The 26,532-nt window shown below is 36.8% G+C and overlaps 1 long non-coding RNA gene across 1 annotated transcript in view; it reads right to left on the bottom strand.

The window, feature by feature from the left end:
- Nucleotides 1-7,845: 7,845 nt before the first annotated feature.
- The window catches only part of LOC108408675 (uncharacterized), a 51,988-nt gene continuing 33,301 nt past the window's right edge, over nt 7,846-26,532 (bottom strand). Inside the window, exons 8-13 of the long non-coding RNA XR_012127723.1 lie at nt 21,389-21,536; nt 15,840-15,903; nt 12,237-13,065; nt 9,036-9,158; nt 8,348-8,423; nt 7,846-8,173 (exon numbers count right to left, since the gene is read on the bottom strand). This is a non-coding gene — a long non-coding RNA (uncharacterized lncRNA). The remainder of the gene's footprint in view (nt 8,174-8,347; nt 8,424-9,035; nt 9,159-12,236; nt 13,066-15,839; nt 15,904-21,388; nt 21,537-26,532) is intronic.

Raw genomic sequence — 26,532 nt, 5'->3', positions numbered from 1 at the left:
AAGAGTAACATGAATTAAAGATACTGTGAATAACCTTTTTTGTATCCAAAACATTTCCTAATATATTTTTCATATTTTTCAAAAGCCATTTACCCAGCTTTCAATTTACTAGAAATTTCTCCACTTACCCGTCTTTTTTTATTTTATTTTATTTTATTTTGTTATCACTAATCTACAATTACATGAAGAACATTATGTTTACTAGGCTCTCCCCTACCCCAAGTTCCCCCAACAAACCCCATTACAGTCACTGTCCATCAGCATAGTAAGATGTCCTAGAATCACTACTTGTCTTCTCTGTGTTGCAAAGCCCTCCCCTTTTCCCCACTCCCCCCACATTATACATGCTAATCACAATACCCCGTTCTTCTTCCCCACCCTTATCCCTCCCTACCCTCCCATTCTCCCCAGTCTCTTTCCCTTTGGTAACTGTTAGTCCATTCTTGGGTTCTGTGATTCTGCTGCTGTTTTGTTCTTTCAGTTTTTCTTTTGTTCTTATACTCCACAGATGAGTGAAATTATTTGGTATTTGTTTTTCTCCACTGGGCTTATTTCACTGAGCGTAATACCCTCTAGCTCCATCCATGTTGTTGCAAATAGTAGGATTTGTTTTCTTCTTATGGCTGAATAATATTCCATTGTATATATGTACCACATCTTCTTTATCCATTCATCTACTGATGGACACTTAGGTTGCTTCCATATCTTGGCTATTGTGAATACTGCTGCAATAAACACAGGGGTGCATCTGTCTTTTTCAAACTGGAGTGCTGCATCCTTAGGGTAAATTCCTAGAAGTGGAATTCCTGGGTCAAATCGTAAGTCTATTTTGAGCATTTTGAGGAACCTCCATATTGCTTTCCACAATGGTTGAACGAATTTACATTCCCACCAGGAGCGTAGGAGGGTTCCCTTTTCTCCACAACCTCGCCAACATTTGTTGTTGTTTGTCTTTTGGATGGTTGCCATCCTTACTGGTGTGAGATGATATCTCATTGTGGTTTTAATTTGCATTTCTCTGATAACTAGTGATGTGGAGCATCTTTTCATGTGTCTGTTGGCCATCTGAATTTCTTCTTTGGAGAACTGTCTGTTCAGCTCCTCTGCCCATTTTTTAATTGGATTATTTGTTTTTTGTTTGTTGAGGTGTGTGAGCTCTTTATATATTTTGGATGTCAAGCCTTTATTGGATCTGACATTTATGAATATATTCTCCCATACTGTAGGGTACCTTTTTATTCTATTGATGGTGTCCTTTGCTGTACAGAAGCTTTTCAGCTTGATATAGTCCCACTTGTTCATTTTTGTTTTTGTTTTTCTTGCCCAGGGAGATATATTCATGAAGAGGTCACTCATGTTTATGTCCAAGGCATTTTTGCCTATGTTTTTTTCTACGAGTTTTATGGTTTCATGACTTACATTCAGGTCTTTGATCCATTTTAAATTTACTTTTGTGTATGGGGTTAGACAGTGATCCAGTTTCATTCTCTTACATGTAGCTGTCCAGTTTTGCCAGCACCATCTGTTGAAGAGACTGTCATTTCCCCATTGTATATGGCTCCTTTATCAAATATTAATTGACCATATATGTTTGAGTTAATGTCTGGAGTCTCTAATCTGTTCCACTGGTCTGTGGCTCTGTTCTTGTGCCAGTACCAAATTGTCTTGATTACTATGGCTTTGTAGTAGAGCTTGAAGTTGGGGAGTGAGATCCCCACCACTTTATTCTTCTTTCTCAGGATTGCTTTGGCTATTCAGGGTCTTTGGTGTTTCCATATGAATTTTTGAATTATTTGTTCCAGTTCATCGAAGAATGTTGTTGGTAATTTGATAGGGACTGCATCAAATCTGTATATTGCTTTGGGCAGGATGGTCATTTTGACAATATTAATTCTTCCTAGCCAAGAGCATGGGATGAGTTTCCATTTGTTAGTGTCCTCTTTAATTTCTCTTAAGAGTGTCTTATAGTTTTCAGGGTATAGGTCTTTCACTTCTTTGGTTAGGTTTATTCCTAGGTATTTTATTCTTTTTGATGCAATTGTGAATGGAATTGTTTTCCTGATTTCTCTTTCTATTGGCTCACTGTTAGTGTATAGGAAAACCACAGATTTCTATGTGTTAATTTTGTATCCTGCAACTTTACTGTATTCGGATATCAGTTCTAGTAGTTTTGGAGTGGAGTCTTTAGGGTTTTTTATGTACAATATCATGTCATCTGCAAATAGTGACAGTTTAACTTCTTATTTACCAATCTGGATTCCTTGCATTTCTTTGTTTTGTCAAATTGCCGTGGCTAGGACCTCCAGTACTATGTTAAATAACAGTGGGGAGAGTGGGCATCCCTTTCTTGTTCCCAATCTCAGAGGAAAAGCTTTCAGCTTCTTGCTGTTCAGTATGATGTAGGCTGTGGGTTTATGATATATGGCCTTTATTATGTTGAGGTACTTGCCCTCTATACCCATTTTGCTGAGAGTTTTTATCATGAATGGATGTTGAATTTTGTCGAATGCTTTTTCAGCATCTATGGAGATGATCATGTGGTTTTTGTCTTTCTTTTTGTTGATGTGGTGGATGATGTTGATGGATTTTCGAATGTTGTACCATTCTTGCCTCCCTGGGATGAATCCCACTTGGTCGTGGTGTATGATCCTTTTGATATATTTTTGAATTTGGTTTGCTAATATTTTATTGAGTATTTTTGCATCTACGTTCATCAGGGATATTGGTCTGTAATTTTCTTTTTTGGTGGAGTCTTTGCCTCGTTTTGGTATTAGGGTGATGTTGGCTTCATAGAATGAGTTTGGGAGTATTCCCTTCTCTTCCATTTTTTGGAAAACTTTAAATAGAATGGGTATTAGATCTTCTCTGTATGTCTGATAAAATTCCGAGGTAAATCCATCTGGCCCGGGGGTTTTGTTCTTGGGTAGTTTTTGATTACTGCTTCAATTTCTTTGCTGGTAATTGGTTTGTTTAGATTTTGTGTTTCTTCCTTGGTCAGTTTTGGAAGGTTGTATTTTTCTAGGAACTTGTCCATTTTTTCTAGGTTTTCCAGCTTCTTAGTATATAGGTTTTTATAGTAGTCTCTAATAATTCTTTGTATTTCTGTTGGGTCCATTGTGATGTTTCCTTTCTCATTTCTGATTCTGTTGATGTGTGTTGATTCTCTTTTTCTCTTAATAAGTCTGGCTAGAGGCTTATCTATTTTGTTTATTTTCTCAAAGAACCAGCTCTTGGTTTCATTGATTTTTTCTCTTGTTTTATTCTTTTCAATTTTGTTTATTTCTTCTCTGATCTTTATTATATCCCTCCTTCTGCTCACTTTAGGCCTCATTTGTTCTTCTTTTTCCAATTTTGATAATTGTGACATTAGACTATTCATTTGGGATTGTTCTTCCTTCTTCAAGTGTGCCTGGATTGCTATATACTTTCCTCTTAAGACTGCTTTCGCTGCATCCCACAGAAGTTGGGGCTTTGTGTTGTTGTTGTCATTTATTTCCATATATTGCTGGATCTCCATTTTAATTTGGTCATTGATCCATTGACTATTTAGAAGCTTGTTGTTAAGCCTCCATGTGTTTGTGAGCCTTTTTTCTTTCTTGGTACAATTTATTTCTAGTTTCATACCTTTGTGGTCTGAAAAGTTGGTTGGTAGGATTTCAATGTTTTTGAATTTACTGAGGCTCTTTTTGTGGCCTAGTATGTGGTCTATTCTGGAGAATGTTCCATGTGCACTTGAGAAGAATGTGTATCCTGTTGCTTTTGGGTGTAGATTTCTATAGATGTCTATTAGGTCCACCTGTTCTAGTGTGTTGTTCAGTGCCTCTGTGTCCTTACTTATTTTCTGTCTGGTGGATCTGTCCTTTGGAGTGAATGGTGTGTCAAAGTCTCCTAAAATGAATGCATTGCAGTCTATTTTCTCCTTTAGTTCTGTTAGTATTTGTTTCACATATGCTGGTGCTCCTGTGTTGGGTGCACATATATATTTATAATGGTTATATCCTCTTGTTGGACTGAGCCCTTTATCATTATGTAATGTCCTTCTTTATCTCATTACTTTCTTTGTTTTGAAGTCTATTTTGTCTGATACTAGTACTGCAACACCTGCTTTTTTCTCCCTATTGTTTGCATGAAATATCTTTTTCCATCCCTTGACTTTTAGTCTGTGCATGTCTTTGGGTTTGAGGTGAGTCTCTTGTAAGCAGCCTATAGATGGGTCTTGTTTTTTTATCCATTCAGTCGACTCTATGTCTTTTGATTGGTGCATTCAGTCCATTTACATTTAGGGTGATTATTGATAGGTATGCACTTATTGCCATTTCAGTCTTTAGATTCATGGTTACCAAAGGCTCCAGATTACTTTCCATACTAAGAGTCTACCTTAACTCATTTAGTATGCTGTTACAAACACAATCTAAAAGTTCTTTTCTATTTCTCCTTTTTCTTCCTCCTTCATTCTTTATATATTAGGTATCAAATTTTGTACGTTTTGTCTATCCCTTGATTGACTTTGGGGATAGTCAATTTAGTTTTGCATTTGCCTCGCAATCAGCTGCTCCACCCTCCCTACCTTGATTTTACTACCTCTGGTGATAGCTATCCAACCCTAGGAACACTTCCATCTATAGCAGTCCCTCCAAAATAGACTGCAGAGGTGGTTTGTGGGAGGTAAACTCTCTCAGCTTTTGCTTATCTGGAAACTGTTTAATCCCTCCTTCAAATTTAAGTGATAATCTTGCTGGATAAAGTAATCTTGGTTCCAGGCCCTTCTGCTTCATGGCATTTAATACATCATGCCACTCCCTCTGGCCTGTAAGGTTTCTGCTGAGAAGTCTGATGTTAGTCTGATGGGCTTTCCTTTGTATGTGATCTTATTTCTGCCTCTGGCTGCTTTTAACAGTCTGTCCTTATCCTTGATCTTTCCCATTTTAATTACTATGTGTCTTGCTGTTGTCTTCCTTGGGTCCCTTGTGTAGGGGGATCTGTGGATCTCCATGGCCTGAGAGACTATGTCCTTCCCCATATTGGGGAAGTTTTCAGCAACTATCTCCTCAAAGACACTTTCTAGCCCTTCCTCTCTCTCTCTTCTTCTTCTGGTATCCTTATAATGCGAATATTGTTCCGCTTGGATTGGTCACACAGTTCTCTCAATATTCTTTCATTTCTAGAGATCCTTTTTTCTCTCTGTGCCTCAGCTTCTTTGTATTCCTCTTCTCTAGTTTCTATTTCATTTATTGTCTCCTCTACCATATCCAACCTGCTTTTAATACCCTCCATTGTGTTCTTTAATGATTGGATATCTGACCTGAATTCATTCCTGAGTTCTTGGATGTCCTTCCGTACCTCCATTAGGATGTTGATGATTTTTATTTTGAACTCCCTTTCAGGAAGAGTCATGAGGTCCATACCATTTAAATCTTTCTCGGAAGTTGTATTAACAATTTTACTCTGGACAAGGTTCCTTTGGCATTTCATGTTTGTATATGGCGCCCTCTAGTGTACAGAAGCTCTATACTGGAGCTGCTGAGTCCCTGAAGCAATGTTGGGGGTCGCAGGGGAGCAGTACTGGTGCCTGGGGGTAGGAAAGAGCTGTTCCCTGCCTCCTGGCTGCTGTGCCTTTCTCCACTGCCTGAGCCAGTGGGCCGGTCACACAGGTGTAAGTTTTTGTCCCAGAGCAGCCAGATATGGATCCCTACTTTCCACAAGCAGCCGGAATCCCAGTCTCCCCAGGAACTCTGCCTGTATTAACTTTCCAACCCGGTACTCATGCGAGTCTCAGGAAAGCACCATGAAATGTAGGTTTGTGCTCCCAGCGCAGATCTCCCAAGCTAGGTATTCAGCAGTCCCAAGCCTTCCACTCCCTCCCTGCTCCATTTCTCTTCCTCCCACCAGTGAGCTTGGGTGGGGGAGGGACTCGGTCCCGCGGAGCCACAGCTCTGGTTACCCCATTCGCTGAGGTCTGCTCTTTTCTCCAGGTGTGTGCAGTCTGATGCGTCCTCTTTCCTGTTGCTCTCTCAGGATTAGTTGCGCCAATTAAATTTTCTAATTGTATCTAATTTTAGGAGGATCCTCTGTCTCTCCTCTCATGCCGCCATCTCTAATCCCACACTTGACCCAAGTCTTCTAATTGCATTTATCCATTTTTTGCTTAATAAGAGGGTATAGGGATAAATTCAAACTTTTTATAAAAGTATCCTTCTTAAAATATTGTGGGGAGTGATTCTGAAATAAAACAAAGGTTAAATATACAATAATTATCCTGTTCAGTATGTATATAACAAGAGTCCTATTGTTTTATGAAAAGATATTGGTTAAATGGGCTACATGGAAGTAATAATTCATCTCTTAAAATAACTCTTCCATTTTCATAAGGGTTCCAGTTTTGTACTCATACTGTGCTTTGCACTGGAGAGTCTGCCACTGCCACAGGATAGAAATCCACAGTCTGCTTTCTAAGCCAAGACAGTAAACATTTTTCAGAGCAGACACACAGGAAAAGAGTATATCCTATTTGTTTCACAGGTTTAAATATTATCTTTATCTTCCAAGTGTTTTACATTTCTTAAAGTCTGAGACTTTATCTCTTTTTCATGAAGACATTAAATAAGAACTTACTGAACTGCTGGTTTTCTTGCAGCAAGAAATACCTACATTTATTGCAATCTGGCTAGCAAGTGACTTATCTGCCATCTGATTATTAAATTTTTGGATCATTTGGACAAGAATTGCAAGTTATATCAGGCAGTTATATACAGGATCTTTAACAGCCCCATTAGATGTATGTGTAATCCTTAATAATGTTAGCAAGAGACAAAATATTTGCTTCATCTTACGTAGACTGTGATGGAGGCATTTATTTCATTAAATCACACAGCAGGAAATTAAATTGAGAATAAGAATATTGGTAGTTTCTTCTTTTATTATTATTGTGAAGAATATATCTAGCATGTAATATATGACCCCAAATTCTATGCCATTCCTTGGATTTTCCATTTGTAATTTCTTACAACTAATGGACTTACTGGATTTTTTTTTTAATGGGGAAAGCAAACAAGTAATTGTTTATAATACAAAAGCAGCATGGCCTGTGGGAAAAGCATAACCGGGTCTATACAACTATCCCCCTTCCCTCCTGGAAATCTGAGGCAAATTACTTACACTTGCCAAGCCCCACTCTTCTCAGCTAAAACAGGAGTATCACATAATGCCCCCACCCCATTAAATAATTTATATCTGCAATTATATGATTATGATTGTGTTTACATGAATAGATGTTATTAATTCATTGTAAAGAGCTGACAGATATCTGCTTTCTAGGTGATGGGATAGTACCCTTATGGAGTTCCCATTCCAGAGAACAAGAAAGAAAGTGAATAAAGAATCCACCAGGGTGGTTTTCTTCTGTCTTAGCAGTGAGGTCTGAGACAGCATTTAAACCACACTGCTTTCTGCTTTTGCCACCTTTCCACCCTCAGCTGAAGAACTGTAGCCCTCCTCAGCCTCAGACTATGAGATTACACAATTTCTCAGTTTGTAATAAGGCACCATTTCTGAAGCTGTGGAAATAAATCACTCAGCACTTGTTAGCTGGGCAAAAATGAAAGAGACCTCTGCTCTTCAGACACCCTCCTAGGGCTCATGCATGAAACACGCGAAAGGATTAGTAAGTGGCCAAGAGGCAAACTGGACACAGAAAAGCCATATCACCAGCCTTCCAGAACTCTGAGACAGGTGTTTATCTAAGAACAGTCGGAAAAAAAGACTAGCAATTCCTCATATTCTCAGGTGTCTGTTAATCCAGGATTTGTGAGCAGCTTCATATAAACAGGTGACTGGTGGATTCAGATGTGGGGTGCACAGATGGCTTTATTTTCTGAGTTCAAAAAGTAAAAACATCATGGTCTAATCACCATTTAATTTCTGAAGTCAAAGAGTTAACTCATAGTCTTCAAAACTGCTTTTTGCTTTTTCCCATGATATTCAGTGGCCACAAACAAACAGCAATAGTATTTGGCCATGACGAGTGCACACAGGAGACAACTTGATTTTTCTCCCATCACAGCCTTCAGGGCTCTTCAGAAGCCCCTTTCTCCACACATTCAGACATCCCCTCCATCTGTGATACATTCATGTATTCATTCAAGGAGGGGGTGTTCATACATTCCTTTTTGATGTGCTTTCATCAGGGCAGAGGATGCGGGAATGAAGGAAGAAGGCAATGTCATACATATTAATGCTGGGATAACAGAGGCCCCTGGGAGGGATCTTCAGCACCTCTGACACGGACAGTACCCTCGATGGCTGGTCTATTCAACCCCTTCCTCAGCTTGGGTAGAACTTGGCCACTTACCTGCAGGCAGGTCCCACAGCATCTTCATCCCCTCTCTCCATATCAGACACATCTATTTCAGTTAGTTACCACTTCTCTAGATAAAAGCAGGCACCAATTTATGTCATGCTCCTGAATTCCTGGAGATACATGTCAGGTTCTGCAAGACTCTCTCACCAAGCTCTACCCCAGTGGCTTCACAAAGACTGGACTACAAGTGGCTGAGCTCACTTCTTCCCATCTGGCAGGGAGAGGTCAGATGCTACTCTTTACAGGCATTTCCATTTTCGACATTTGATTCTCTTAGAGATTCCCTAATTTTGGCCTGACTGGGAGTGAGAATCAGGTAGACAATCTCTTCCATTCCCTACTCCTGTAAGGGGAGAAGTCAAAGCTCTCTCTACTTTAATATTCCTTTCGAGGAATCCTCTTGGATTTCTAGAGGTGGAGAAGACTCATTGGACCAAGTGCTCTCTTGTTGGTAAGTCCTGAGTGCTTATATCCGGCAGCTTGCTCTTTTAGAATGTGTACATAATCCACCTATTATCCTAAACTTGAAGTTTCTAAATTTGAAATTCTAAGGCAGCAGGAAAATCCCATTCCATATCCTATTACATTTTATTAAGTTTATTTGAACTATGATCTAAATTGAGATACCAAACAAGGACTTTAAAGGTGGAACCCTAATATAGGAATTCACAAGACTTACCTGGTATTTTTATTTCCTTTATACAGGAATTTGTCTGACTGAAGATCTGCTTGTACTCAACTTCTCCTCTTGGCAATGAGTTCACATTTACTTCTGTCATTATTTTTCAAATCAGCTTTTTTCCTTTAAGGGAGACAGAGAAACAGAGGCTCATGGGGAAAAGGTAGAGAAAGAAAAAGGAGAGAATGTTTGTGAATGAGAGACTCAGAATTTTTCAATTGTAATTTTAGCTCACTACCCTGAATTCCTTATGCCACTTTTCCCCCAAAGATAAAATAACACCTGATATATGATGTTCCCTACTTTTTGTGGCATGACCTACATCTTTCAATGGTTATGTGCTTGTAGGAGTATTTTGAGAACAACATATGTGAATTTATCCTGAATAACAGCAGAAGTAATCCTCTCAGAAGCCATATCATTCTATTCTGAGTGTGAGAGGTTATTCCCAGCTGAGATCAACTGGCTTTGAGGTGCAGAGACTGGCTGACTGCTGACTGGCTGGGATGGCGGCCCTCAGGCTTCTATCTGCAAGAGTTGATAAGCCTGGGAACAAGAGAACCTTCAAAGATTTGTGTGAGGTACCTGAGATTATCAAAATACATAAAACTGAATGATAAAAATCATCAATATCCCAGCCTAGTGGCTAGGTCAGATCCCCTTCAAAGAGGTCTGAATTTCTTAGAGGATTTTTATAACCAATCTGTAATTTCCTTAATTCTGCTGAATCAGACATGTTTGCTTTATTAATGGTCATCGAACATGCTCAGGCTCTATATTTTAGTTGGAAAGGCTATATAAACAGTGTTTCTTTATCTTGAACCAGCTATCTTGCCTTCTGTGGATAACTGCAGTGTATTTAAAACAACAACAGCAAAAAAGGTTTATGTACTTGTTACAAGCTATGGACAATGGTTTATTAAACCTTTAACCTATTGGTATGCCAGTGCTGTAAACAATCCTTTTGCACTTGTTTTATGCACTAGGCCTTAAATAAGGACACGGAACTGTTCAACATACATGAGCTGTAGCTTCATCAGTAAGGATTAACATTGGGTACAGGGCTTAAGAATCTGTAGCTAATTCCATGTGTAAGAACAAAAATCTCTACATTTGTTGAGACAAAGCTCAAGTAATCCGAATGTCCTCACACCCCACCAAACATAAAAGTAGTGAAAATGAGGTAATACTAAAAATCACTTCCTAAATCCCATGACTTGTTGGCTTTGACTTGCTAAACTGCATGGCCTCAGCTACCTCCATCAACGCCACTCCCACCAGTCTCTTTTTTCTACTTTTCTCTTGTGACAGTTTTGTTATTATTTTCCTAGAAGATTCTCCCCACCCACCCACCCAAAGTAGCAGCAAATAAGGTCACAGAGAACTCCCCACCAATATTGACATTTCATAGCCTCAAGCACACAAAGAAAGATTAGACCAATTATCTCTTGATGCAAAGTGTAAAATCTAAAGGCACAGAGTTATTCGCCCAGTTCAGGTGGTGACCAACACCTGGTCAATTAACTATTATCAAGATGTTGAGCACAGTGGACGTAGGCTGCTTCTGTTTTGGTGGTAGCCTGAGAACTATAACAACTCTTTCCTAATAGGAAATGAAGGGTTTAAGTTTCCATTGTGTCACTCATTCACCTATTATTTGCCAGATATTTTACTAGATTCTTAGGATATACCCATTAATAAGAAAAGTAGTTCTTGTCTAACAGAATTTATGTGTTATGGTGGAGAATGATAATTAAACAGGAAACAAAACAAAAATTCAGTAAAATAATAACTAACATAAATACTTTTAAAGAAATCATGTACCATGCTCAATACTTCATATGCATTAGCTGCTATAATTTTCATAAAACTTACTAGGATAACTTTAAAACTGAAGAAAACTGAGGCTTAGCTTGGCAGTGCAATTTATGCCATCTTACCCAGCTAAGAAAACAAAGCTGGGATTTTGAGAGAGGTATGAATGACAACAAAATTCACACCTTCTAGACTAAGTTAACACTCTAAACATTATTCTGAAAGAGAAGCACACAAGAATACATAACAATGACTTTCATGATCAAGGAAAGATTCTCAGAAGAACTAAAGTATAAACAGGACCTTTAGCATAAATATACTTTAGACAACCAGAGAGGAGGTGGTGTATTCTAGAGGTAACAAGAGCAGAAGCAAAGAAATGGGAGTGAAGATGGTTGTGGTCAAGGAAATAAAAAGACCTGCAGTACTGCTGAAGCATAGGAAGGGGAAAGTGCTATCAAGAGAAAAACTAGATGAGAATTCATTTACATCACATGTATCAGTTTGTACCTTTGTATTGAGGAATAGTATTTCATTATTTAGATGTACCACAATTTGTTTATCCATTCACCTGTTGATGGGCATTTGAATCATTTCCAATATACAGATAAATCCACTATAAACATTTGCATGTTTATATGTCATTGTTTAAACCTATCTTTTATTTCTCTTTGGATAAACACCTAGGAATGGAATGACTGGAGCATATGGTAGTGTAGGCTTAATTTTATAAAAAATTGCCAAAGTTTTCCATAGTTGGACCATGTTACATTCTTACCAGAGTGTATAAGGGTAAAAGTTCCTCTACATCTTCACCAACACTTGGTGTGGTCAATCTTTTTAATTTTTAACTTCTAGTAGGTGTGAGATGGTGTATCCTGGTGGTTTTAATTTGTGCTCCCCTAATATATTGAACATCTTTTCAGGTAGTTATTTGGATCCATATATTTTCTGTGATGAAGTGTTTTCTTCAGATCATTTTCCCATTTTAATTGGGTTGTTTTCTTCTTGTGTTTTGAGATTTCTTTAATATTCTATAATTCAGGTCCTTTATCAAATATATGATTTCCAGATACTTGCTCCTATTTTGTGCCTTTGATTCTCTTACCAGTGTCCTTTGAAGAGCAGAATTTCTTAAAATTTTGATAAAATCTGATTTATCAATATTTTCTTTTGTGAATCATGCTTCTGGTAGCATATCTAAAAATTCTTTGCCCAAACCCAAAGTCACAAAATTATCTTCTGGATGTTACTTTAAAAACATTCCCATTGTATGTTTTACACTTAGGTCTATTATCTATTTCAGATTAATTTTTGAGTCATATGGAAATTTGAGCCAAATAGCCAAAACAACTTTGAAAGAGAAGCACAAAGTCAGAGTACTACCTGATGCCGAAGTTATCATACAACTGCAGCAATCAAAACAGTGTGGTACTGACCTAAATACAACAATGAGACAACAGAACAAATCAACTGATTTTCAACAAAGGTGCATATATAATTCAGTGAAAAGGGGTGATCTTTACAACAAATCATGGTGGAACACTTAGATGTCCATATGCAAAAATAAACTTCAATTCATACCTCATGCCATCCAAAATTGGTTGTAATTATTAACAAAATAGTGAAAAGTAGATAACAAAAATGTGAGTAATGGAATCTTGATTAACACAACAGATACATCAATATTTGTCAAGAATAAACCAAGACGTATATAGGAATAAAAATACCAGGGCAGAAAAAGGTTTCACTAAAATAAAATTATCATATAATTGCTACACAGATAAAAACAGTTATCACAAAAAGCAGGTGCAAAAAGAAAAAGGTTTCAATTACATCAAAGGACTTTGGAAAGGAAATTTCATCATTTTAGAAAAGAGTATTTTCTTATTCCAGTTCTTTTCAGGCTTATTGTTAGTCATGGGACCCTTTACTCAAGGAAAATTTAAGCTGAACTAAAAACAACTTGTTGAAGCTAGGGTGAGGAGTCAAAACCACATCAGCTTACCGTTCTCCCCCAGCTTTCCATACATGCACAGAAACACCTACCATTGAGGTCCCTAGAATTATCCAGGTAGATTCAGTTTGAAGACTAGGTTCTTTGTATGAGTGTGAGAGAACTGTTTCTAGAGTAAGAGAATTGTGGATCATCAGTATGCACATTTTCAACTTTATTAAGATGTATTAGTTTCCTAAGGCTGCCATATGAAAGAACCTGAAAGAGAAGCACACAAGAATACATAACAATGACTTTCATGATCAAGGAAAGATTCTCAGAAGAACTAAAGTATAAACAGGACCTTTAGCATAAATATACTTTAGATAACCAGAGAGGAGGTGGTGTATTCTAGAGCAACAAAAATGTAGTGTCTCCCAAATGATTTCACTCACTCATATGTGGAGTATAAGAACAAAGAAAAACTGAAGGAACAATACAGCAGCATAATCACAGAACCCAAGAATGGACTAACAGTTACCAAAGGGAAAGGGACTGGAGAGGATGGGTGGGAAGGGAGGGATAGGGGCGGGGAAAAAGAAAGGGGGCATTACGACTAGTATGTGTACTGCGGGGGGGCATGGGGAGGGCTGTACAACACAGAGAAGACAAGTAAGGATTCTGCAGCATCTTACTATGCTGATAGACAGTGACTGTAATGGGGTTTGTGGGGGGCACTTGGTGAAGGGGGAACCTAGTTAACATAATGTTCTTCATGTAATAGTAGATTAATGATACCAAAAAAAAAATGTATTGTCTCACAGTTCCAGAAGGCTAGAAGTCTGAAGTCAATGTGTTGGCAGAGCCATGCTCTCAACAAAGTCTCTAGGGGGTGATCCTTTCTTGCCCCTTCCAGCTTGGAGCAGCCCTAGATATTCCTTGATTCATGACAGCCTAACTCAGATCCTTGCCTCCGTTTTCACACGGCCTCCTCCTTGTGTCTTCACATGGCCACCTTCTTATAAGGACATCAGTAATGTTGAATTAGGGGACTGCCCCACTCAAGTATGATGTCATCTTAACTAACTACATCTTCAATCACTCTAGTTCCAGGTAAGGTTACATTCTGAGGTACTGAGAGTAAAGATTTTAACATGTATTTTTAGGGGTAGACACAATTCAACCCATAACACTAAATAATTCCAAATTATTCTTTAAGTTGGTTGTACCAGTGTTCCAGTAACAATGTATTAGAATTCACTTTTTTTTACCTACTAAGCATTAATAGATATTATATCTAATTTTATGGCTACAAAATGGTACTTCCCTGTCGCATTTTTATTACTAATGAAATTAAACTTCTTTTTACATGTATAATATGTATCCTGGTTGCCTCTTCCATGAATTGTTTATTCATGTCCTTTGTCTGTTTTTCTATTGGGTTGTTTGCCACTTTTTATTGATTTGTAGGAGGTCTTCATAGTTTTTGGATACTAATGTTTACCTAAATGGCTATATTTTACATATTTAACAATTAAAACTTAATCTTCAATACAACTAACTTACTCTGTTAACCTAAAAAGAGAAAATTGAAAATCTGGGGATAGAGGAGTCATACACAGCATTTGTCAACTATTGTGGGAGCATGAGAATGCAGCCAGCTCACCATTATATATACATACATACACACAAACATCTCCACACGGATTGTTCTTACTCCTCAGGTGAAATTGCAACTGCCAGGCAAGTAGGAAAACTTAACATGATACCAGTTCCTTTAGCAGAGGAATGATAGGGACTTTTCATGACTTAGAATATAATTAAAGGGAAAATGAAGGCAAGCCTCAATAACTAGTTTCAATAGTTTCCTCTGTTATTCATATAAAACATTCCTGTAGGGCTAATCAAACAACCTGAGTGTTGACATGCTGAAAAATTTCATATATATTTGAAAGAAATACTGGAAGATTTAATGAACCACTTGGAGAAAGCCAACAAAATGAAATCAAATTTTGACAATGGATAAAACCCATGCTACTTTTAGAGTTTATTCTATGTGCAAACATTTAGGAACAAGACGAGAAGAAAGAATACAAAGAATTCTATTAGTGCTCAGTAGGATTTTGGATATGACAACTTTTTAAAGTATAATTTGCCCATTCCTAAAAGTAGTGTAAGTATATACATATACATATATATATATATATATATATACACACACACACACACACACACAGTCATATTTGTACACACATGTAAATAAATATACATGCAAATAAGGAAATACATACACTTGTATATAGGAATACACAAATATAAAATTGAGAAACTATATGCAAAGTTATACTACTTTAAAATCAAGTACACTTTTTCTTCAGCTTTCTCTAAACATAAATTTTTGTCTATTTTTTGAATTTTGTTGACTGTAAAGTAGTCAGGATAAATTACAGGTTATGCTTCAGTAACAGATTAACTCTGATATCTTGGTGTCTTAACATAACAAAGTGTTCAGTACAAGAGTACTTCACTTATTCCACAAAGTCTCTGACTGATGGAAGTATATAACCAAAAATACAGTTTCAAAACTCTTTTCAGAGAACAGTAGAAGGAGTAGAAAATCACTCAGAGACTTTCTGCTCACAATTCATGGACAAGAACTAGACAGTTGTCCTACTTAATTGCAAGAGACCTGGGAAGGGTAGTCTCCCTTATACCCAAGAAGAAAAGAGAACTGGATATTACTAAGCTTTATAATATTTACCAGAACTGATATGCTTTCTTTTCTTTTTTATTTTAGAGTGGTGGTGTTTTTTTCTTGGTAAGAGTTTCTGAGGAATTTGGCCTTACATCTTTTTATCTTATGCAACACAACCTTGTCTGAGTTATCAGGAATTTCCATGTGTAATGTTATGTTGGCATTTTTAATCTATCATATTGCTTATTAAATTCCTTTCTGGAAAGGATCAGCTTAATATAGCACAGATACAGTTGACAGATATGAGCAGAAAGCATCACGGGAAGGTAGCAGGCAGGGAGCACTCCATAGCCATTACCTCTTTAAGTTTACCTCATGGAATTTCCAGTCTCACCATTGCAACAAAACAGGAGTTTCTCAACCTTGAGATTAGAAAGTAATACATTTTAATTTATCAAGAATTTGAATACTATTCCTCCTCCACTAACATGGTCATTTGCATTTGATTTTACTTTTTAATAAATATATGGCCCTTTCTCATTTCCTATAAAGAGGCAGCAATTAATTAGCCACAAGAAAAACTGAGATAATCCAAAAAATACATAAGGTAGAAAAAGTCATTTTCAGGTTTAATAATAAAAATATGCATTTTCATAGCTTTGGAAGGGAAACTGAGAATGAAGCTAAAATCAAATTTATAGCTGTGCTATAAATTTTGAGAACTTTTGCTTTGCCTTTTGTAAATGGAGAGGTTTGACAGAAATTCATACCTTTATCACTGGGCACAGTGACCCACGCTTACAGGCCTGGTTAGTATCGTGTAATGGATATTACACTTTAATTTTAATCTCTGCTTCATATATTATTTTTATTTGAGAAGGGTGGAAGATAAAATCTATTGATCATGAACTTACAGGCTTTGTCATCTAAAATTTAAAAATATTCTTAGTTCAAACTAATTGTATTTGCCTTCATGACCTGGTTCTAATACCATCTCTACCATATTTTAGAACTCACTAGAAGCAATTAAATGTTTATTTTCTTGTCAATTCATAGCCATTTGTTAACCAATTCTTTTAATAAGGAATTAACTACTTTAAAAAAATTAATTGGGTATTGACTTTCTCATCTAAGGGATGTTGAACTACCTGGGAATAGAAAGCATATTTTGTTTCATACTAAGAAAAAGCCTGTATTAGTTTCCTATGACTGCTGTAACAAATTACTTCAAACATGGTAACTTAAACCATGGAAATCTATCCTTCCAAAGTCTGGAGGCCAGAATGCGCAATCAATTTCACTGAGATAAACTAATAAGCACCAGCAGGGCTGGATCTCCACTAAGGGTCTAGGAGAGAATTTGTCCCTCGACCCTTCCAGCTCTGGCGGCTGTGAGCATGCCTTCACTGTGGTCACACTGCCTCATTCCCCTCTCTCTGTGTCTGATCTCCCTCTGACTCTCTCTTGGAAAGATGCTTATGATGGCATTTAAGACCGAATCAGATAATCCAGAGTGATCACTCCATTTCAAGATTTTCATTACATAATAAAGACCCTTTTCCCCAAATATGACAGCATTCACAGATTCCAGGAATTAGGACATGGATATATCTTTGGGAGTTGTATCAGGCTACCACATACACAACCATTACCCAACCTGGAGCACAGTCTTTAGAAAATAATAGGCAGTCAAGAACATCTTTAGAACAGTCTCTGTTTCTCTGTCCCTCTGATTGCAATGTCTCTTTTCTCTACTCTTCCTAGGGTATTTCCTCTTTTGTGGACTGACTTCTTTGCTCAGCATCAGAGTCAATCCCAAATGGCAGACTTCATTTTAGGGACTACATAATTTTCCACCTCAGTTTCCTACAGATTACTGATTCATTCTCTCAATGGCCTTATTCCAAAATCCATGAGAGAGACATTCTAACCCATCCTTTGTGTCTGGTATTTGCTACCTGTACAGGCAGCTTAGATCAATAGGAAAAGCTCAGAATCATATGCTTTGCAGATTCTCTCTTAAGGAAGTGGGGCTAAGAAGAGCTATAGCTGTTACCTCTAATTTGGTAGAGACACATTGGAGACAATTCTCTAATCTTGTGTCCAATTCTAACTTCAGTCTACAGGTTTACTAATTAGAGTTTGAGGACCTGGGTTAGAGGGAATTTACTGAATCATACTTCTTTCCTTCATTTTCTACATACCACCTCCAGAAATTTGGGAACACTTTTATTTCTGGACAACACAAGAACAGAACTTGGACATCTGCTGGGCCAAGGCAAGTCATCTGATTTCGAACCCCAGGTTAATCTCTATCTCTATATATGACATCCTATGGCAAAAAAGAAAACATTCTTTCTAGTTCCAATTTTCTAGCTCCATTAGGGGAACAATGTACTTAATGTATCATTCTCTACTAACTTGAACACTACCAAACTAATGTAAAAATATACTTTTAATAAATAATTAAGAAGTAATATAAATTTCTAAATGAATGTATTTTATTGTCACTCCAAAGTAAATCATATGATGCATTGTGAAATCCAATAATAGAAACAGAAACAAGAGAAAAAATAAAACAGAGAAATTCTATTTTGTTACTGCCAAGAGGCTGGAAATCCCCTTCAAGAAAAAATTTTAAATTATGATAGCAGCTGGAAGCAGTTAGGTATTCCAAAATACTTCAACATTCCTGACAGGCTGTCATTTAAAGATTTAAATCGTGTATTTAAAAAAGAAACAAAGTGTGGGCTTATCAGTAAAGTGATTTTTGGAAAAATTGCTTTCTTGTTTCTAAGCAAAGCAGAAATTATAGACACTTGGCTCAAACAAGTCTTTTTCTTCTGTATCTTCCAGAAAATATCTCTGATTCATGCCTGCTGCTTTCTCTTTCCTACCTCATTTTCAAAGAGGTATAGGCAGGAGATGGAAGGGTGTTAATGTCACATATACTGAACTGGTAATTAAATTTTAAACATGTTTATGGCATTTCCTCTGTATACTTTACACATGCTTTTGTCTGCTATTTTACAGTTTGGACTTTTTAAAACTTTGTTTTCCCAAGAGACTCATGAGCCTCTTCCATAAAATGCTTCCATTCTTTTTGTTTAAATCCTCTCAAATTTTCCCAGGACATTCTTTTGCTCCCTGAAAGCAGAGACAATCATTCTAGGGAAGTTGGTTAGTTTTCTATGCACAAGAGTTGTCCCAGGCCCTCAGCATGGAGTATCTGCCATCAAGTCTAGATGGTGCCTAGTCGGAGGTCTCCATTACTTACAACATCTCTGTTTGCCTGCCTCTAAATTGAGCATAAAATATATGACACCTGAAGCCTAACTATTGTTAGTTAAGCATGCTCACATCCTCACACGAAAGACAGTACTTAAGATTAAACTATGGCATTTACATGTTAGTTATAAATATATTTCATGAGGAAAGCATGAAAAATTCTTTGAAAAAATAAATTTTTCCAAACAATATTTTTACTTTTCTCTCCAATTTAGAAACTTCAACAAAGACTGATGTTAAGAACAAGTCAAAGGAAGACTGTAGTTTAAGATTCTTACTGAAGGAAAGAAAATTTGGATTAGACAACAGATATATATTTTTTTGTTCTGAAAATTTCAAGTTCCTAAATTTGTTTCCTTTTCAAAGTGGGTATCAGGTCACTGTTAGGAAACCTTACAGTTAGTAAATAATCCATGACATTCAAAATGTGCCTTAGGGCAACTGTGATTAGGGATGCCTAATATCCCTATGAGATTATGGCATCATACATATTTTCAGAGCCCCAAAAATCCTCTGTGCTCCAACTGTCTCTGCCCCCCAACCCCTGGACCCTACTGATCTGTGTGCTGTCCTTACAATTTTGCTTTTCTACAATGTCGTGTAATTGAAATCATACAGTATGTAGCCTTTTCAGATTGTCTTTTTTCACTTAGTAATATGCATTTCAGGTTCCTCTATGCCTCTTCATGGCTTGATAACTCATTTGCTTTTATTGCTGAATAATAATCCATTGTCTAGATGTATCACAGCTTATCCATTCCTCTAATGAAGGACGTCCTTCTCATTTCCAAGTTTTGGCAATTATGAATAAAGCTGCTACAAACACCCATTTGCAGGTTTTTGTATGGACATAAGTTCTCACCTCTTTTGTATGGACATAAGTGCTCACCAAGGAGCACAATTACCACACTGTATGGTAAGAATATATTCAGTTTTTAAGATATCTTGTCTTTGCAAAACATACTGTCCAAACTGTCTTCTGAAGTGGCTATACTATTTTGCAATCCCACCAGCAGTGAGCAAGAGTTCTGTTGCTCCATGTCCTCACTAGCATTTGGTGTTCTCAATGTTCCAGATTCTGGCTATAGTAATAGGCATGGAGTGGTATTCCATTAATCTGTATTTCTCTGATGTTATGATGTGGAGCATTTTTTCATATACTTATTTGCCATCTGTAAATCTTCTTTGGTGAGGTGTCTATTAAGGTCTTTAGCCCATTTCTTAATGAGGTTGTTTGCTTTCTTATTGTCAAGTTTTAAGAATTCTTTGTGTATTTTGGATAACAATCCTGTCAGATGTGCCTTTTGCAAATATTTTCTTCCAGTCTGTGTCTTATCTTCTCATTCTCTTAATATTGTCTTTCACAGATCAGATGTTTTCCATCTTAATGAAGTCCAGTTTATTAATTATTTCTTTCATGTATCATGCCTTTGGTGTTATAATTTAAAAAGTCATTGCTATACCCAATGTCATCTAGGTTTTCTGGTTTTCTCCTATGTTATCTCTGGTGAGTTACAGAGTTTTGTTTTTTACATTTACATTCACAGATCTATGAACAATTTTAATTTAATTTTTGTGAAGACTGTAATATCTGTATTTAGATTCATTTTTCTCATATGGATGACTAATTGTTCCATGACCATTTGCTGAAGAGACTATCTTTTCTCCATTGTATTATTGCTTTTTCTCCTTTGTCAAAGATAGGATGATTATATTTATGAGGGTTTATTTCTGGGCTCCCTATTTATTTCATTGATCTAGTTGTCTATTCTTTCACCAATACTTTGATTAGTATAGCTTTATAGTAAATCCTGAAATCAGGTAGTACAAGTCCTCCAACTTTGTTGTTCTCCAATATGGTGTTGGCTATTCTGCGTCTTTTACCTCTTCATATAAATGTTGAAATCAGTTTGTCAATATCCACAAAATAACTTCCTGAGATTGCATTCAATCTATAATCAAGTTAGAACAAAATTACATCTTAAAAATATTGAGTTTTCCTATCCATGAACATATAAGATCTCCCCATTTATTTAGTTCTTTGATTTCATTCATCAGTTTTGTAGTTTTCCTCATATAACTCTTACACATATGCTGTTAGATTTATAACCTAAGTATTTCATTTTGAGGGAATGCTAATGTAATCGTATTGTGTTTTCAATTTCAACTTCCACTTGTTCATTTATAGTGCATAGAAAAGAGATTGGCTTTTGTACATTAACCTTGTATCCTCCAACATTGCTATTACCATTCATTAGTTCCAGGAATTATTTTATCAATTCTTTCAAATATTCTACATAGATGGCCATGTTACCTGAGAACAGAGACAACTTTTTATCTTCCCTCTCTATCTGCACACTTTCCTTTTCTTGTCTTATTGCATTAGCTATGACTGGACTGATTTTTAATGTAATCAAATAACTCAATATTTTTCCTCATCTACATATAGGACAAAGGAAGGGAAAATCTGAGAATGAATAAGACTAAAGCTTAATATGGCAAAATTAGCATCTTTTAAAAAATTATATGTATTCTAGCATATGTGTGTGTTTGCTTATGTTTGTAGCTGACACCAGTTCTTTGAGGTTTACACAATTAATTTCAGGTCAGAACTCTTACCTTTATGAGACCACTGAGTCTAGAAGCAGTATTCTCAAGTAAGCATGTGGGAGACATCCATATTCAGCTCATTCCAAAAGGATAAGGCTTACAGATTGATGATTCAGACCATATAAATGCCAGTGAGACCTCCAACCAAATGTATTCACTGAAAATGGGAAATAGGTTCATAAGCAATCATTTAGTCTGTCAGCTCTACACATAATCTGCTCCCTAATATGACAGACCCATGAATGAGTGTAAGAAGTTTCTTAGAGACTACAGAACTAAAGAAAAAGGATTTTGGAATGGCCTATAGCCTAACACCTGCCCAGAAATATACTAAGACACAGTCTTTAATAAAGAGCTGAATGGATTATTATGAATTAATTACTATGACTATGAGTAAACTAAAAATTTTCCCTTTTCTTATCATCATTCTTATGACTTGTAGTAAAGTTTGATCAGCAAATCCTTAGAATATTTGCTAAGCTGCTTTTTGTCATTTTCAGAGGCATTCAACTCAATTGTATGATTTGGATTCTTTTTTTACTTAAATGAATTGACTTGTTAGTTTTGTGGTTTATCTGAGGGGATTCCTACACATCAAATGTCATGTTAAGCAGAATTTACCCCTGAAGAGCAGTTTTAGTGGGTTGGTGAATAAGATATGCAGGTGTGTAGAAACTGCAAAATGAATTGAATGACAATAAATGTTCCTCTGTTCTCCCCTGGAGCCATAGAACAGCAAGTAATATATCTTTTTCTTTGCTTTTTCTTTATTCTTTTTTTTCAACATTTTCATTGCTGATAGAGAAATCTCTTTTCTTCCTCTGCATTTATAGTTTAGCGATTTAAAATTTCCTGTTATTAATTTCCAAACTCTCTTAAAATTTGTCAGTTTTATTTTAGCTTGTTAAAAATTCTGGTTTGAGGTTGCAGTTTTTAATAAAGTAGTAACAGGCTTCCAAGATAAAGTGGGATGGCATATTAATACCAGTCCTAAGTAAAAATTTTTCTGTACCACCAGTCAACAGCCCACATATGCATTAGCAAACTTAACCATAACTGGGTAATGAACGGAGATTAAAATTTTCAGTTTTCAGTATGACCTTCTAACTAATCCTTCTGAGCATCTATTATGGTAAACATTATTTTTAGCAATTCCAGAAAAAAAACAAAATCTCTGTTCTTAATATGGTTAATTCTTTACAAAGATAAAACATCCACACATGAAAGGTAAGCAGGGGAGTTAAAAAGCCTATAAAAAAAGAATAGGTGTTTCCAGCCATTATACATTAATATGATACAAACAGTAAATGCTATAGAATTCAGATAACTCAGGGGGACATTGGAAGCAAAGTCAGTCAAAGAATGTTCCACTGCTGGTCAGACTTGAAAGATAGGCAGGATTCAGAAGGAACATAAGAAAAATTCAGAAATTAAGGGTGAATGCATGGATGGGTGAAGAGACTTGGTGGTATGAACAGAAATGTTGGAAATAAACATGCTGTATTAGGAGAGTAATTATCAGTCTAAGCAGACATGGAAGTCAAAGTCAGAATGTTCTATTCTAGTATCTTGTGGTACATTTGAAGTTTTGCTTTATGGACTGTTCTCTTCAAATCAGCTGAGACTTCCCAGAGGCAGAAGCAATGTTCTTGCTCCTTATCACCACTAGCCTCTGATCCAAGGCCGGTACATCAAAGTCATTCACTGAACCTTAGTTAGATGAATGAAAGAAGGCAAAATAAATACCAATAGGTTTTTCTATCAGTAAAAATCACAATTGACCATTAATTACTGGACTTAACATTCTCCATAAGAAAGGTATGAGATATCTAAAGAGTCTGGCTTCAGATGAGCTTCTGTTTGGCTTTGCACTAAAAATGGGATCAACTGAAAAGTAAATTTGAAAGTATTGAGGTAAACAAAGTTAGATGGGTTTGTATTTATGTATCCATTCATTCAACAAATATTTATTGAGTACCTTCTATATCCTAGACACAGATCTAGGTGGAGTAAGGATAAAGACAAAGTAGTAAAGAAAAATCTATGTCCTCATGTTGCTTATATTCTAGGAGAGGGGGAAAAATTTAGTCATGTCTGTTATATATGATAGTTTGTAAAAGTGGCCCACATTGTTTACCTGTTTCTGTATACACATCTTTTGCTGTGTAAAACTGTAGTGCTTGCTAACTCTTATCCTATACTTGGGCCAACAGGGCATTTAGCAGACTGGCTCTTGCTGCCCTGTGACTGTCAGAAGACTGTGCCTCTGCTAGCTTGCTCAAAGATGAGAGACACATGCAGCAGAGCCAAGACATGACAGTCATCTCAGTGGGGCTCTCCTAGACTGGCCAACACTCAGGATGCACGCAGACATGCGAACAAGCCTAGCCCATATTACTAGAACTGCCTAGGTGACCCAGGACGACTATAGACACAGGAGTGAATCCAGGACAGATCAGATAAGCTTTACATGTTTGAAACTAAATATATCTTCATGGCTGCATATCATGAGGAGTTGAGATTGTCTGTTAAACGCAGCATTATTGTGGTAAGAGAAATAAGTGTGACAGAGAAATATAAAGCTGGAAATGTCAATAGAAAGTGCCAGGAGGAGATATTTGCAAGTTTAAAAAAGGTAATCAATGAAGGCCTCATTAAGATAGTATTTAAGAAAAGACTTACAGGAAATAAGAGAGAAAGCCATGTAGGTGTCCTGGAGAGAAGGGAAATGTTTTAGGCTGAGGAACAGTGTGTGCAGAGAGCCTGGTGTGGTGTCTGAGAAATCACAAGAAGGTTAGTTAGTCAGAGATGAGAAAGTGACATAGAAACAAGGGAGAGGAACTTAGGTTGAAGGGAGCAGGCCAGAACCAGTTTTGTGGAGTTACAGGACTTCTCAAAGTCTTGATTTGCTAATCAGCCTTGTGAGTTTCCAAAAAGGAGATTAAGATTTCTGCAATTTCTCAAGTGTACTTGATGATCCAATACTTATTTCACAAAGCACCTAAAGCACTAGAGTGCAGCAGAACCCACCTGTGGGTGGTTTCAATCTAGGCTGAAACAGGATGGCCTGAGACAAGCTGGAAATTAGCACCCTGACAGCATTCCAGAAGATCCAGCAACTTGAGTGGTGTCTGCCCCAAATCATGCAGATGTGGTTATGTGATCTGACATGCTGCAGATACATTGGCTTATTTCATTAGAAGTTTCATATATGTCATATGATGTCATTGTATGAATGTTCCAAATGAAATAAAAGTCTAGCAAGGAAAAAAAATTTTTTTAATTCACAGAACTTGTAAATCACTAAGCCTTCCAAGCTTTCCATTAATAACAAGCAAGAGTAGGTTCTCCAGATGCTCCTAATCCACATCATTTGAGATGGAGAGCCAATATTTTAACCTGTCTCAGCAGGGAACATCTTATTTCTAAACAAAAGGAAGAAATGGAATAGCTGCAATGATTTTAAAGATGGATTAATATTTAAGTGGCTTACATAAAGATGCATGTGGCTATTGATTTGTTACAGGAAGCGCCATCTCAATCCAAGGTCCTGATGCCAGAGAGGTTTCCCTGTCTCTGCTGAATTTAAGACCTTGTATACATGAGATGAGAATTTTCAGTCACACTGTACCTTTGACACCAAACTCCCCTCTTCACCTCCTCACTACACTTTTTCATCCCCACTCCTTCCAATTATAGCTATTTCTGAGAGTAAGAATTTTAAAGGTAAGAATGTATACCATCTCCAGCAAACAGAATCCACTGTTATATTTAATGTTAATCTCTCAGCCACCAGCCAAACTACTTATTCAGTTACATCTTCCATATGTTCCTTCTATTGTGTTGTATATGAAATATTATGTGTGGAAACATCTTGAAATACAGTAAATTAAGCATTTTGTAAGAAAACATGTTCCCTAGACAGCATATCACATACATTGACAACTGCTATGTAAGTATAAACTATGTTTTTGCAAACTGAGAGGAGGCAAATTTTCCTTTACTCCCCTGAAAAATCATATTCCTTCCTTCCATGACTGATCATATGATTTCAATTCCTTTTCTGCAGGCCAGAAAAGAGACTTTCCCCCATTTCTGTCCTACATAGCTCCTGGCAGGGAAGGCTTACCAAACATGTGTAAATGTTAGAGAGCAGTGAACACAGGAGAGCCAGATGCAAGTCCCAAAGATTCTCCTGCTACAGACGCCTGCTATCTACCTCCCTTCCAGCATGGATTATACCTCCTGCTAGGATGAAGCCCACCCAACTACTGCAGTTATGAGCATGGCATATCTCCTTTGAGGGAGTAGAATGGGAATAACTATTTCTTAAATAATAGATATTTACTGGTTACCTGAGAAGCCCTGTCTACCAGATCCTCAGAGACACTCAGAGACATGGCACAAATACTGGCCACAAGGTGAATACACTATGATTGGGGGAATAAAGTGACACTTCTATGTAAAAAATTAACTGTTCAAAATAAATTGAGTTGTTCAGAAACTACCATTATAGAATTCAGCAGAGTAAGAGCCATCAGGAAAAACTTGTGAGATGGGGAAACTTTTATTTCAGTTTTATAACATAAGCCTAAATTCAGTTAGGTAGGATGAGAGACATGGAGATGGGTACATGCAGAGCTCTTAGTAAGGACACAATTTCCTTCCAAAAAATTAAAATAAAAACCTCTCTTAAGAGTACCAGGCACTACCCTGAGTAAAAATAGTAATACCTGAGATAAAACACCTCTTCCCTTGGATCTTACATCCTAGAGGAAAACAGCAACAAGCAAGTACTGAGTAAACAATAAGCATCACACCAAATTTTGATAAGTATTGTGAAGAAAATTAAAGTGAATGACGGCATAGGGGTGGGAGGGCAGCCTCAACCAAGACAGTCAGGGAAGGCTTTTCTGAGGAGGTGGTATTTGAACTGTGGCAATGACTGGTACAGAGAATGTACATGACGGATTTCCCAGTTCTAACTGGAGAACTCTGATGTCCTGGGAAACACTGAAGAGTGAGAGAGAAGGGGGAAAAAATACCTCTCCATAGAGATTCATTTTGGAGATTCAGAAAAGCCATTAGCGTATTAAAGACACTTGAAAATCCTAAAGTAGAGTAAGCCATTTAACTCAATACTTCCCCATCGT

The sequence above is a fragment of the Manis javanica genome, chromosome 2 (assembly GCF_040802235.1).
Source record: "Manis javanica isolate MJ-LG chromosome 2, MJ_LKY, whole genome shotgun sequence".
NCBI classification, from domain to species: domain Eukaryota; kingdom Metazoa; phylum Chordata; class Mammalia; order Pholidota; family Manidae; genus Manis; species Manis javanica.
This window is presented reverse-complemented; position numbering and strand designations above follow the sequence as displayed.